The 12,363-nt window shown below is 44.8% G+C and overlaps 1 protein-coding gene across 6 annotated transcripts in view; it reads left to right on the top strand.

The window, feature by feature from the left end:
• The window catches only part of LOC139260091 (islet cell autoantigen 1-like protein), a 188,873-nt gene that overhangs the window by 31,351 nt on the left and 145,159 nt on the right, over nucleotides 1–12,363 (top strand). The window contains exon 2 of one of the 6 annotated variants that reach the window (XM_070876243.1): nucleotides 1,566–1,701. The exons of the other annotated variants lie outside the window; for them this stretch is intronic. The gene's annotated coding sequence lies outside the window, so the exon portion shown is untranslated. The remainder of the gene's footprint in view (nucleotides 1–1,565; nucleotides 1,702–12,363) is intronic. 6 annotated transcript variants of the gene reach the window in all.

Below are 12,363 nucleotides of genomic sequence, written 5' to 3'. Positions count from 1 at the left end.
TAGAGCACCGTATATCCAAGTTAGCTGACAACACCAAGTTAGGTGCCACAGAGACTAGTGTAGATAGTAACGGAAGTTGCAAAGGAACATTGATCGATTAAGTGAGTAGGCAAAACTATGGCAGATGGAGTTCAATGTGGAAAGGTGTGAGGTCATCTTTGCGCTTAAAAAAGATAAAACAGAATGCTTTCTAAATGGCAAGAAGCTAGGAACTGTGGATGAGCAGAGATTTAGGGCTCCAAGTACAGAAATCACTAAAAGCTAATGGACAGTTTCAAAAAATAATTTTAAAGGCTAATGGAATGATGGCCTTTATCTCAAGAGGGCTGGAATACAAAGAGACGGAAGTTATGTTACGGCTGTACAGAGCTCTGGTTAGACCCCATCTAGAGCACCACATTCAGTTCTGGGCACTGTTCCTCAGGAAGGATTTTAAAAATTCATTCATGGGATGTGGGCCTCACCGGCAAGGCCAGCATTTATTGTCCATCCCTAATTGCCCTTGAGAAGGTGGTGATGAGTTGCTGCCTTGAATCACTGCAGTCCGTGTGGTGAATGTACTCCCATCTTGGAGATGGCACACACCGCAGCCACGGTGCGCCGGTGATGGAGGGAGTGGATGGGATGCCGATCAAGCAGGCTGCATTGTCCTGGAGTGGGTGCAACGCAGATTCACCAGAATGATACCGAGGCTAAAAGGGTTAAATTATAAGGACAGATTGCACAGATTAGGTTTATATTCCCTTGAATATAGAAGATGATTACGGAGTGATCTAATTGAGGTGTTTAAGATGATTAAAGAATTTGATAGGGTAGATAGAGAGAAGCTATTTCCTCTGGTGAGGGTACCCAGAACAAGGGGGCATAACCAATGTTCCCTTTAGCTCTGGAGCTCCCACGCAGATGACTCGCCAGCTTTTAAATGGGAAAAAACATGCATGGGCGGTATTTTGAATAGGCTGCACACCCAAAAAAATAAAATTAAAGGGAACATTGGGAATAACCTTAAAATTAGAGCTCGGCTTTTGAGGGGCAATGTCCGAAATCACTATTTTCACACAGGGTAGTGGAAATCTGGAAAACTCTCCTCCAAAAAGCTGTTGAGGCTGGGGGTCAATTGAAAATGTCATAACTGAGAGTGATAGATTTTTGTTAAACATGGGTATTAAGGGTTGCGGAACCAAGATGGGTAGATGGGGGTTAAGATACAGATCAGCCGTGATCTAATTGAATGGCAGAACAGACGTAATTTTGTCTCAGGTGAGCATAAAAGATCCCATGGCACTATTTCAAAGAAGAGCTGGGGAGTTATCCCGTGTGTCATTGCCAATATTTATCCCTCAGTCAACATAATTAAAACCGATTATCTGGTCATTTATCCCATTGCTGTTTGTGTGATCTGGCTGTGTGCAAATTGACTGCTGCATTTCCTATATTAGAACAGTGACTACACTTCAAAAAAGTAAATCATTGGCTTTAAAGCACTTTAGAACGTCCTGAGATTGTGCAAAGCACTATATAAATGCAAGTTCTTAATTTTCTTTCTTTACAAATTATCTTTCTAGGTAACTGGTTAGGGCACTGGGTTTTACTCTGGCTTTTCATCTCTGAGACCTGGATTTCACAGACCAGATGAAAGTCTTCTGTCTGCAGGCTCTAAGGGTCTTTGTGGAATGAACATATACGAACAATGTCGGACAGGTAAAGACCCTCTGGTCCATCGAGCCTGTCCCACACAATTGTGTCACTCCACCCCAACCGAAACTAAGTGATTTCCTGGGAGTGGCGAAAAACCAGAATTTAAAAAACCCAGGCCAATTTGGAAAACAATTCTTGGAAATTCCTCTCTGACCTGTCTAGGCAATCAAAACTAGATCAGGATATCACTCTGGCCTTGAATTCCCTGCAGTTACCTACCTTCTGTAGTAGCTGATCTCTGCCGTAGCCAGAAACGGGTTCAGCTCTCGCTTGAATGCACTCAATGCATCAGCATCCACCGCATGAGACAGCAACCTGTTCCAGAGATCCTCTATTCTGGGAAAAGAACCATCTCCTGACAGCTAACCGAGATCTGGCCTTGTACAACTTAAATTTGTGACCCCTGGTTCTCCCTAACTATTTAATTGGAACAAACTGTCAACTAGCACGCGATCTATTCTCTAAAGTGTAGAGTCCCAACTCTTTTAGCCTATCTTGGTAACCAAGATGATTTATACTGGGAATTAGTCTAGTGGCCCTCCTTTGCAACCTTTCCAAAGCCTCAATATCATCCACCATGTGTGGAAACCAAAACTGGACACAATATTCCAAGAAAGGCCTGACTATGATCTTGTACAAGGACAAAATAGTCATCATAGGCAGTCCCTCAAACAAGGATGACTTGCTTCCACAAGAGTTCATAGATGTTTCAATGAAGGACATAGAAACATAGAAAATAGGTGCAGGAGTAGGCCATTCGGCCTTTCGGGCCTGCACCGCCATTCAGTGAGCTCATGGCTGAACATGCAACTTCAGTACCCCATTCCTGCTTTCTCGCCATACCCCTTGATCCCCCTACTAGTAAGGACTACATCTAACTCCTTTTTGAATATATTTAGTGAATTGGCCTCAACAATTTTCTGTGGTAGAGAATTCCACAGGTTCACCACTCTCTGGGTGAAGAAGTTTCTCCTCATCTCGGTCCTAAATGGCTTACCCCTTATCCTTAGACTGTGACCCCTGGTTCTGGACTTCCCCAACATTCATAAGAACATAAGAATTAGAAACAGGAGTAGGCCATCTAGCCCCTCGAGTCTGCTCCGCCACCCAACAAGATCATGGCTGATCTGGCCGTGGACTCAGCTCCACTTACCCGCCCGCTCCCCGTAACCCTTAATTCCCTTATTGGTTAAAAATCTATCTATCTGTGATCTATCTATTTGAATATATTCAATGAGCTAGCCTCAACTGCTTCCTTGGGCAGAGAATTCCACAGATTCACAACCCTCTGGGAGAAGAAATTCCATCTCAACTCGGTTTTAAATTGGCTCCCCCGTATTTTGAGCCTGTGCCCCCTAGTTCTAGTCTCCCCGACCAGTGGAAACAACCTCTCTGCCTCTATCCTGTCTATCCCCTTCATTATTTTAAATGTTTCTATAAGATCACCCCTCATCCTTCTGAACTCCAACGAGTAAAGACCCAGTCTACTCAATCTATCATCATAAGGTAACTCCCTCATCTCCGGAATCAGCATAGTGAATCGTCTCTGTACCCCTTCCAAAGCTAGTATATCCTTCCTTAAGTAAGGTGATCAAAACTGTACGCAGTACTCCAGGTGCGGCCTCACCAATACCCTGTACAGTTGCAGCAGGACCTCCCTGCTTTTGTACTCCATCCCTCTCGTAATGAAGTCCAACATTCCATTCGCTTTTCTGATTACCTGCTGCACCTGCAAACTAACTTTTTGGGATTCATGCACAAGGACCCCCAGGTCCCTCTGCACCGCAGCATGTTGTAATTTCTCCCCATTCAAATAATATTCCCTTTTACTGTTTTTTTTCCCCAAGGTGGATGGCCTCACATTTTCCGACATTGTATTCCATCTGCCAAACCTTAGCCCATTCGCTTAACCTATCTAAATCTCTTTGCAGCCTCTCTGTGTCCTCTACACAACCCGCTTTCCCACTAATCTTTGTCATCTGCAAATTTTGTTACACTACACTCTGTCCCCTCTTCCAGGTCATCTATGTATATTGTAAACAGTTGTGGTTCCAGCACCGATCCCTGTGGCACACCACTAACCACCGATTTCCAACCCGAAAAGTACCCATTTATCCCGACTTTCTGTTAGCCAGCCAATTCTCGATCCATGCTAATACATTTCCTCTGACTCCGCATACCTTTATCTTCAGTAACCTTTTGTGTAGCACTTTATCGAATGCCTTTTGGAAATCTAAATACACCACATCCATCGGTACACCTCTATCCACCATGCTCGTTATATCCTCAAAGAATTCCAGTAAATTAGTTACACATGATTTCCCCTTCATGAATCCATGTTGCGTCTACCTGATTGCACTATTCCTATCTAGATGTCCTGCTATTTTTTCCTTAATGATAGCTTCAAGCATTTTCCCCACTACAGTTGTTAAACAAACCGGCCTATAGTTACCTGCCTTTTGTCTGCCCCCTTTTTTAAACAGAGGCATTACATTAGCTGCTTTCCAATCCGATGGCACCTCCCCAGAGTCCAGAGAATTTTGGTAGATTATAACGAATGCATCTGCTATAACTTCCGCCATCTCTTTTAATACCCAGGGATGCATTTCATCAGGACCAGGGGACTTGTCAACCTTGAGTCCCATTAGCCTGTCCAGCACTACCCCCCTAGTGATAGTGATTGCCTCAAGGTCCTCCCTTCCCACATTCCCGTGACCAGCAATTTTTGGCATGGTTTTTGTGTCTTCCACTGTGAAGACCGAAGCAAAATAATTGTTTAAGGTCTCAGCCATTTCCACATTTCCCATTATTAAATCCCCTTTCTCATCTTCTAAGGGACCAACATTTACTTTAGTCACTCTTTTCCATTTTATATATCGGTAAAAGCTTTTACTATCTGTTTTTATGTTTTGCGCAAGTTTACCTTTGTAATCTATCTTCCCCTTTATTGCTTTCTTAGTCATTCTTTGCTGCCGTTTAAAATTTTCCCAATCTTCTAGTTTCCCACTAACCTTGGCCACCTTATATGCATTGGTTTTTAATTTGATACTCTCCTTTATTTCCTTGGTTATCCAGAGCTGGTTATCCCTTCTCTTACCGCCCTTCTTTTTCACTGGAAAATATTTTTGTTGAGCACTATGAAAGAGCTCTTTAAAAGTCCTCCACTGTTCCTCAATTGTGCCACCGTTTAGTCTGTGTTCCCAGTCTACTTTAGCCAACTCTGCCCTCATCCCACTGTAGTCCCCTTTGTTTAAGCATAGTACGCTCGTTTGAGACACTACTTCCTCACCCTCCATCTGTATTACAAATTCAACCATACTGTGATCACTCATTCCGAGAGGATCTTTTACCAGGAGATCGTTTATTATTCCTGTCTCATTACACAGGACCAGATCTAAGATAGCTTGCTCCCTTGTAGGTTCTGTAACATACTGTTCTAAGAAACAATCCCGTGTGCATTCTATGAATTCCTCAAGGCTACCCCATGCGATTTGATTTGACCAATCGATATGTAGGTTAAAATCCCCCATGATTACTGCCGTTCCTTTTTCACATGCCTCCATTATTCTCTTGATTATTTTCCGCCCCACCATGAAGTTATTTTTTGGGGGCCTATAAACTACGCCCACCAGTGACTTTTTCCCCTTACTATCTCTAATCTCCACCCACAATGATTCACCATTTTGTTCATTAGAGCCAATATCGTCTCTCACAACTGCCCTGATATCATCCTTTATTAACAGAGCTACCCCACCTCCTTTCCCTTCTTGTCTATCTTTCCGATTTGTCAGATACCCTTGTATATTTAATTCCCAGTCTTGGCCACCCTGCAACCACGTTTCTGTAATGGCCACTAAATCATACCCATTTGTAATGATTTGTGCCGTCAACTCATTTACTTTATTTCGAATGCTGTGTGCGTTTAGGTCGAGTGTTTTAATTCTAATTTTTAAGCAATTATTTTTAGTTTTGACCCCTCCTGCAGCCCCTTTATATTCATACATATTGTCCCTTCCTATCACCTTGTGGTTTACACTTACCCCAGGCTACTTTGCTCTGTTGCCTCCTGCCTTTTGCATTCTTTCTTGGGGTTCTGTTCATCTGAGCTCTCACCCACTCTAACTAGCTCAGAGCCCTCTCCTGGGTTCCCATCCCCCTGCCAAGCTAGTTTAAAGCCCTCCCAACCGTACTATCAAAACCACCCGCAAGAATATTGGTCCCGTCTCTGTTGAGGTGTAACCTGTCCGACTTGTACAGGTCCCACCTACCCCAGAAGTGGTCCCAATTGTTGAGGAAACTAAAGCCCTCCCTCCTACACCAACGGGAGAGTGGAGAGCACCAGTTCCAACTGTCACAGGAGAGAGAGTGGAGAGCACCAGTTCCAACTGTCGCAGGAGAGAGAGTGGAGAGCACCAGTTCCAAATGTCACAGGACGAGAGAGTGGAGAGCACCAGTTCCAACTGTCGCAGGAGAGAGAGTGGAGAGCACCAGTTCCAACTGTCACAGGACGAGAGAGTGGAGAGCACCAGTTCAAACTGTCGCAGGAGAGAGAGAATGGAGAGCACCAGTTCAAACTGTCACAGGAGAGAGAGAGTGGAGAGCACCAGTTCCAACTGTCACAGGACGAGAGAGAATGGAGAGCACCAGTTCAAACTGTCACAGGAGAGAGAGAGTGGAGAGCACCAGTTCCAACTGTCACAGGACGAGAGAGTGGAGAGCACCAGTTCAAACTGTCGCAGGAGAGAGAGAATGGAGAGCACCAGTTCAAACTGTCGCAGGAGAGAGAGAATGGAGAGCACCAGTTCCAACTGTCACAGGACGAGAGAGTGGAGAGCACCAGTTCAAACTGTCGCAGGAGAGAGAGAATGGAGAGCACCAGTTCAAACTGTCACAGGAGAGAGAGAGTGGAGAGCACCAGTTCCAACTGTCACAGGACGAGAGAGAGTGGAGAGCACCAGTTCAAACTGTCGCAGGAGAGAGAGAGTGGAGAGCACCAGTTCCAACTGTCACAGGACGAGAGAGAATGGAGAGCACCAGTTCAAACTGTCACAGGAGAGAGAGAATGGAGAGCACCAGTTCAAACTGTCACAGGACGAGAGAGTGGAGAGCACCAGTTCAAACTGTCGCAGGAGAGAGAGAGTGGAGAGCACCAGTTCCAACTGTCACAGGACGAGAGAGAATGGAGAGCACCAGTTCAAACTGTCACAGGAGAGAGAGAATGGAGAGCACCAGTTCAAACTGTCACAGGACGAGAGAGTGGAGAGCACCAGTTCAAACTGTCACAGGAGAGAGAGAATGGAGAGCACCAGTTCCAACTGTCACAGGACGAGAGAGTGGAGAGCACCAGTTCAAACTGTCGCAGGACGAGAGAGTGGAGAGCACCAGTTCAAACTGTCACAGGAGAGAGAGAGTGGAGAGCACCAGTTCCAACTGTCGCAGGAGGGTGGGGTGGGGGGGGGGGGGCGGGGGCGCGGCAGCATTGAAAGAGAATGTCACCTGAGTCAGCCCCTTTACAAAAAGTGTGTGCACGCGTCAGTGAGTCCCCACCAGTTCCCTTCCCCTTCGATCTAAAGTAGGCATTCAGTTGGTGAAATAAATGATAAAATCTGGCTCAGCATTATGTATTGTTGACCTGTCTTTTCAGTGCATCAGAGTTTCATGTCTAAAGAAATTTGGATCCTTCATGAACCCACTTATCACTGCAGTGGTTCACTCCCAAGTTCCTTGGGTCTCTGCTCACACCTCCTGGCCGCAAACTGAATACACAAAATAGTACGCCACCTCTTGCACTCAACTGCCCTATTAATGCACCCCAACACCCTATTTGCTCCAGCTATCGCTTCACGGCATTGCTCACGTACCTTTAGAGATGGAAGCACTTCAATGCCCAGATTTTTCTATTTCCACCTTCTTTAAAACTTTTCCCTGAAGGGTGTATGAATGTTAAGCATTTGCCCTGCCCACATGCATAACACTGCACACATCCAACATCATTTGCCAATCATGAGCCCAATGTCTCAACACATTAAGATCCGCCAGAAACAGATGAGCAATATATGCAGTCCTAACACCTGCACAGATTTTAGTATCATCTGAAAATTTTCAGATCATGCCCCCAATACCTACATCCAGATCATGAATAAAAACAGTAAAGCGCAGCGCTCCCAACACCGATCCCTGCAGGACACCTCTGGTAACCGGTTCCAAACATATCCAAAGCCATCTATAACTACTTTGAAACTCTGGCTGATTTGTTTTCCCTCTACCTACTCCAGGAACACTGAGGTCAATTATAGGAACTTCTACATAGAATTACATGGAATCTACAGCACAGAAACAGGCCATTTGACCCAACTGGTCTATGCCAGTATTTATACTCCACACGAGGTTCCTTCCACCCTGCCCCATATCCCCCATTCCCTTCTCCCTCGCATATGCACCTTTTTAAATGAGTCAACGTTCTCTGCTTCAATCACTCTATGTGGCAGAGAATTCCACATTCTCGCCACTCTAAAGAAATTCCTCCTATTTTTTTATTTGATCTGTTAGTAGCTGTTTTGTATATATGCCCCCTTGTTCTGAACCAACCCACAAATGGAAACAGTTTCTTCACATCCACACTATCGAACCTCTTCTTAACCTTGAAGACCTCCAGTAGGTCCCCTCTTTGTCTTCTCTTTCCCAGAGAAAAGATCCCCAGCCTGCGCAATCTTTCCTGATAGTTGCATTCTCTGATGGCAACCTTGTGCATCTTTCTGCACTTCCTCCGGTTCTTCAATATCCTTTTTGTAATCTGGAAACCAAAACTGCACACAGTAACCCCTGACTCGAGTACTGACTGGGGCATTGACCTTGGGACTTAAAAGGTGTCAGTCAACAACTCTAACCATGAGCATAGCACAACTTGGAGAGAGTCACAAACCTGTGTCGACGACTCCCCAAGTTCAGATATGGCTGTATTTCATCTACAAGACCTCCTGTGCTTTGCCTGGCCACAATCCAGCTCGGGTTAACGGTAAGAGATATGTTTGGACAACTCTTCTCATGAAGAAAGAGCTTGTATTTGCACAGTGCCTGTCCAAACAACAATATCCCAAAGGAGTATTTTGGTGTAATTTAGGGAAGGCCTTGGGTTCATTCCCCAGTCTGTTCTTGGCTGATCTCAGCCAGGCAGTTTGTCTCAGTGCCTAGGGCTAGGTAAGTGAAAAAAAGTAGCCAGATTTCCCACTCCTGATTACTATCCAGTGACTCTTGCTGGGCATTATGTGCGTGTGGTTGTCTGGCAAGGAGAGGGCTGGGCTCTGCTGCGATTGTCTGCACAGTGGAATAGCCTGACGCGCCTCCCTGTAGGCTTATATGAAGAATGACCATTTGGACACACTACTGGAGAGCTGCTGGTGACTGTAGGATTGTACTCTGGTAAGATTCAGTGCTCTCGGGGCAGATGGGGAGAAAATTGGCGGATGAGGGGGAGAGAAATGAAAGAAAGCTCCAGAAGCATTCACCTGGCAATGCTATTAGCTCTAGTGAAATATGTTCTACAGGGAATGAGTGTGTGTGAGTCATGTCAGGTCACAGTGGAAATGTTCAGCTATAGTTTTAAAAATGTATGTTTCAGTTTACTTCTAATCGATGGAGAGCTGTGCAGTACATGTTATTCTGATACCTGACACCCAGCGGCTACCCCTATTGTTCACCGAAGCTAAACGTGTTCAGTTTTTCTTTCATTTTAATCGTGCATGCCGTTTATTGGTTTTGTAACAACTGCCTGTGCTTTTAATTCTCATTTGTGGCTGAGGCTTGGTAATTAGCTGTGGTTGCACCGTGCACAAAGCTAGTATAGGGTGTGTGTCCTGACTCTTGGCACATGGCCTGCAGTTAACTATGAAAGGCTGGGGAATGTCAAAGAAATGGTGTGTTGCTACTAGCTACAGACTGCCATTAGCACTGCCCTGGATAGCTTCTCATGTCACATGTTTGGGATTAAAATCGATGGTTACGTCGTAGTGGAAGTCTGAGGCTGCATTTGCAATACAACTATAGTGTTGGCGTAAAGCGGCTTTACTTTGTACTAAGGTGTAAATCGAGAGTCAAGGCCCCCCCCCTTCCAGGGAGTCTCCATCTGCTGCACTGCGCAACCAGCTTAGTCTGGACTCCGGATTTCCGCTATAATGTCTTGGATTCGGTGTAAAACAAAACTCTCTCTTGCTAATACCTGTACTATAGTTATAATCTAAATGCAACCGTAGAACTTGTTAGTCAAAATTTTGCCACTGTAATATCCCTATCTGTGTTTATTTACTTTTACAGTTTGGTGTAACAGGCTCGAGGTGCTGAATGGGGATTGGGCGGGAAAAAGTGGAGTTGAGGTCGAAGATCAGCCATGATCTGATTGAATGGCGAAGCAGGCTCGAAGAGCTGAATGGCCTACTCCTGCTCCTAATTCTTATGTTCTTAATACCCTACCCCTGTTCCTATGGAATACTGTATTATCCACTAGCAGTTGCCTAACCCTGTACCAATGCCAACACTCAATCCAGAGGGTGAGTAAGGGGCCCATTCACTGGCTTCTACCAGTGTTGCTCTTGAGCCTGGTTATTTGCAGGTGGCTGTACTGGTGTGGCTGACTTGCCCCAAATGTACAAATAAAATCAGAGTTGTGAATATTCTGTACGGAGAAGGAAGAGCTGTGGACTTTCAGATAGAGATAGATTGGTTGGATGGCATGGTCTTTTCCAGAGATTGCTTCTTCCGAGTTGGTTCTGGTGTGAGGGATAAGAATGAGCCAGAGAGTTGGCCATCTGCCTCCTGAAGGGAGTCCATGTCTCACCAAATCGCCCGCCCTTTAACTTGTGTTAATCTCTTGCATTCAAAGCATTTGGGCCCAAGGAATTTACAAAGGCAACATCACCTGGCACCGCATCATTGCAGTGCTTGTAACAAATCTAAGGATGTCAAGTAGAGCATCTAGGAAGATCTCCAGTGGGAGCCCAAGAGACAGTTAAGAGATTTTAATGCAGTAGGGATCCCTATAATAGTTTTCATTCTACTTATGGTTGGACTTCTGAGCAGGCCTCAAAAATGTGGCTACCTCACCAATAAACCCTGATGGGCTTTTGGGTGTCTGGTATGCTTTATGTGATTGCCCTTGATGTAACGGGTCGCTGTCTTTCATGGTTCACGTTGTTTCCCATTGCTCTTCTGAGCATTCCCCAAGCTTCCTTCCGGTGCGAAGTGAAAAAGGATGTAGCAGTTTACATGCTGAGGTATTAATGTGATGAAGTCTTGCAGTGTTATCAGGACTTTATGGCGTTTTCTAGATCATCTGGTTCTGAGAGTAGGTGGGATATTCAGAGACAGCATTTGACATCGGTACTCACAAGTGGAATTGTAGGGATCCTTGGATATGATGGATCCATTCTTCGATTTGGGGACAACATTTTTGGGTTGAAGGACTAAGGCATTCCATGCTGTTACAGAGAATAGCCCTCACCCTGCTAATCATAAAATTATAGAATGATTACAGCACAAAAGGAGGCCATTTGGCCTGTTGAGCCTGTGCCAGCTCTCTGCAAGAGCATTTCAGCTAGTCCCACTCCCTTGCCCTTTCCCTGTAGTCCTGCAATTTTCTTTCTTTCAAGTACAAATCCAATTCCCTTTTGATAACCTCTGCCCCCACCACGCTCACAGGCAGTGCATTCCAGATCCTAACCAGTCGCAGCGTAAATTTTTGCCAATCACCTTAAATCTGTGTCCTCTGGTTTTCGATCCTTCCGCCTATGGGATCAGTTTCTCTCTCTCTACTCTGTCTAGACCCCTCATGATTTTGAACACCTCTATCAAATCTCCTCTCAACCTTCTCTGCTCTAAGGAGACCAACCCCAGCTTCTCCAGTCTATCCATGTAACTGAAGTCCCTCCTTCCTGGAACCATTCTCATAAATCTTTTCTGCACCCTCTCCATTGCCTTCATATCCCTCCTAAAGTATGGTGCCCAGAATTGGACACAGTACTCCAGTTGAGACCGGATCAGTTTTTTATAAAGGTTAATCATAACTTCCTTGTTTTTGTACTTAGTGCCTCTATTTATGAAGCCTAGGATCTCGTATGCTTTTTAAACCGCTTTCTCAACCTGCCCTGCCACCTTCAACAATTTGTGCACATATACCCCCAGGTCTCTCTCTTCCTGCACCCCCTTTAGAACTGTACTCTAGTTTATATTGCCTCTCCTCGTTCTTCCTACCAGAATGTAGCACTTGGCACTTTTCCGCGTTAAATTTCATCTGCCACATATCCGCCCATTCCACCAGCCTGTCTGTCTTCTTGAAGTCTATCACTATCCTCCTCACTACTCACTATACTGTTCACTTTAAATAACAACTACATGGAAGTGAAGCAAATGAAATGACAGTTTATTGCATTGCTGTCTGAAAAAAGTATTTCATTTACCCACGCCAAGCTTTATAAATGCCAAGGAGTTTACAAATAGAAATTCTACCATGAAAAGTAATCCTTTAAGGAACTGAAGCAAGCTCGCCCAATGACACTGAACTGTATTTGTACCTTAACTATTGGTAGATTTGCAAATGATTTTAAATGGATAGTCCAGGGTAAAGTCTACAATCCCCATATCCTCAAATAGTTGTCTGTAAATTTAATGATGCAA

Source organism: Pristiophorus japonicus, chromosome 3 (assembly GCF_044704955.1).
Source record: "Pristiophorus japonicus isolate sPriJap1 chromosome 3, sPriJap1.hap1, whole genome shotgun sequence".
NCBI classification, from domain to species: Eukaryota; Metazoa; Chordata; class Chondrichthyes; family Pristiophoridae; genus Pristiophorus; species Pristiophorus japonicus.
This window is presented reverse-complemented; position numbering and strand designations above follow the sequence as displayed.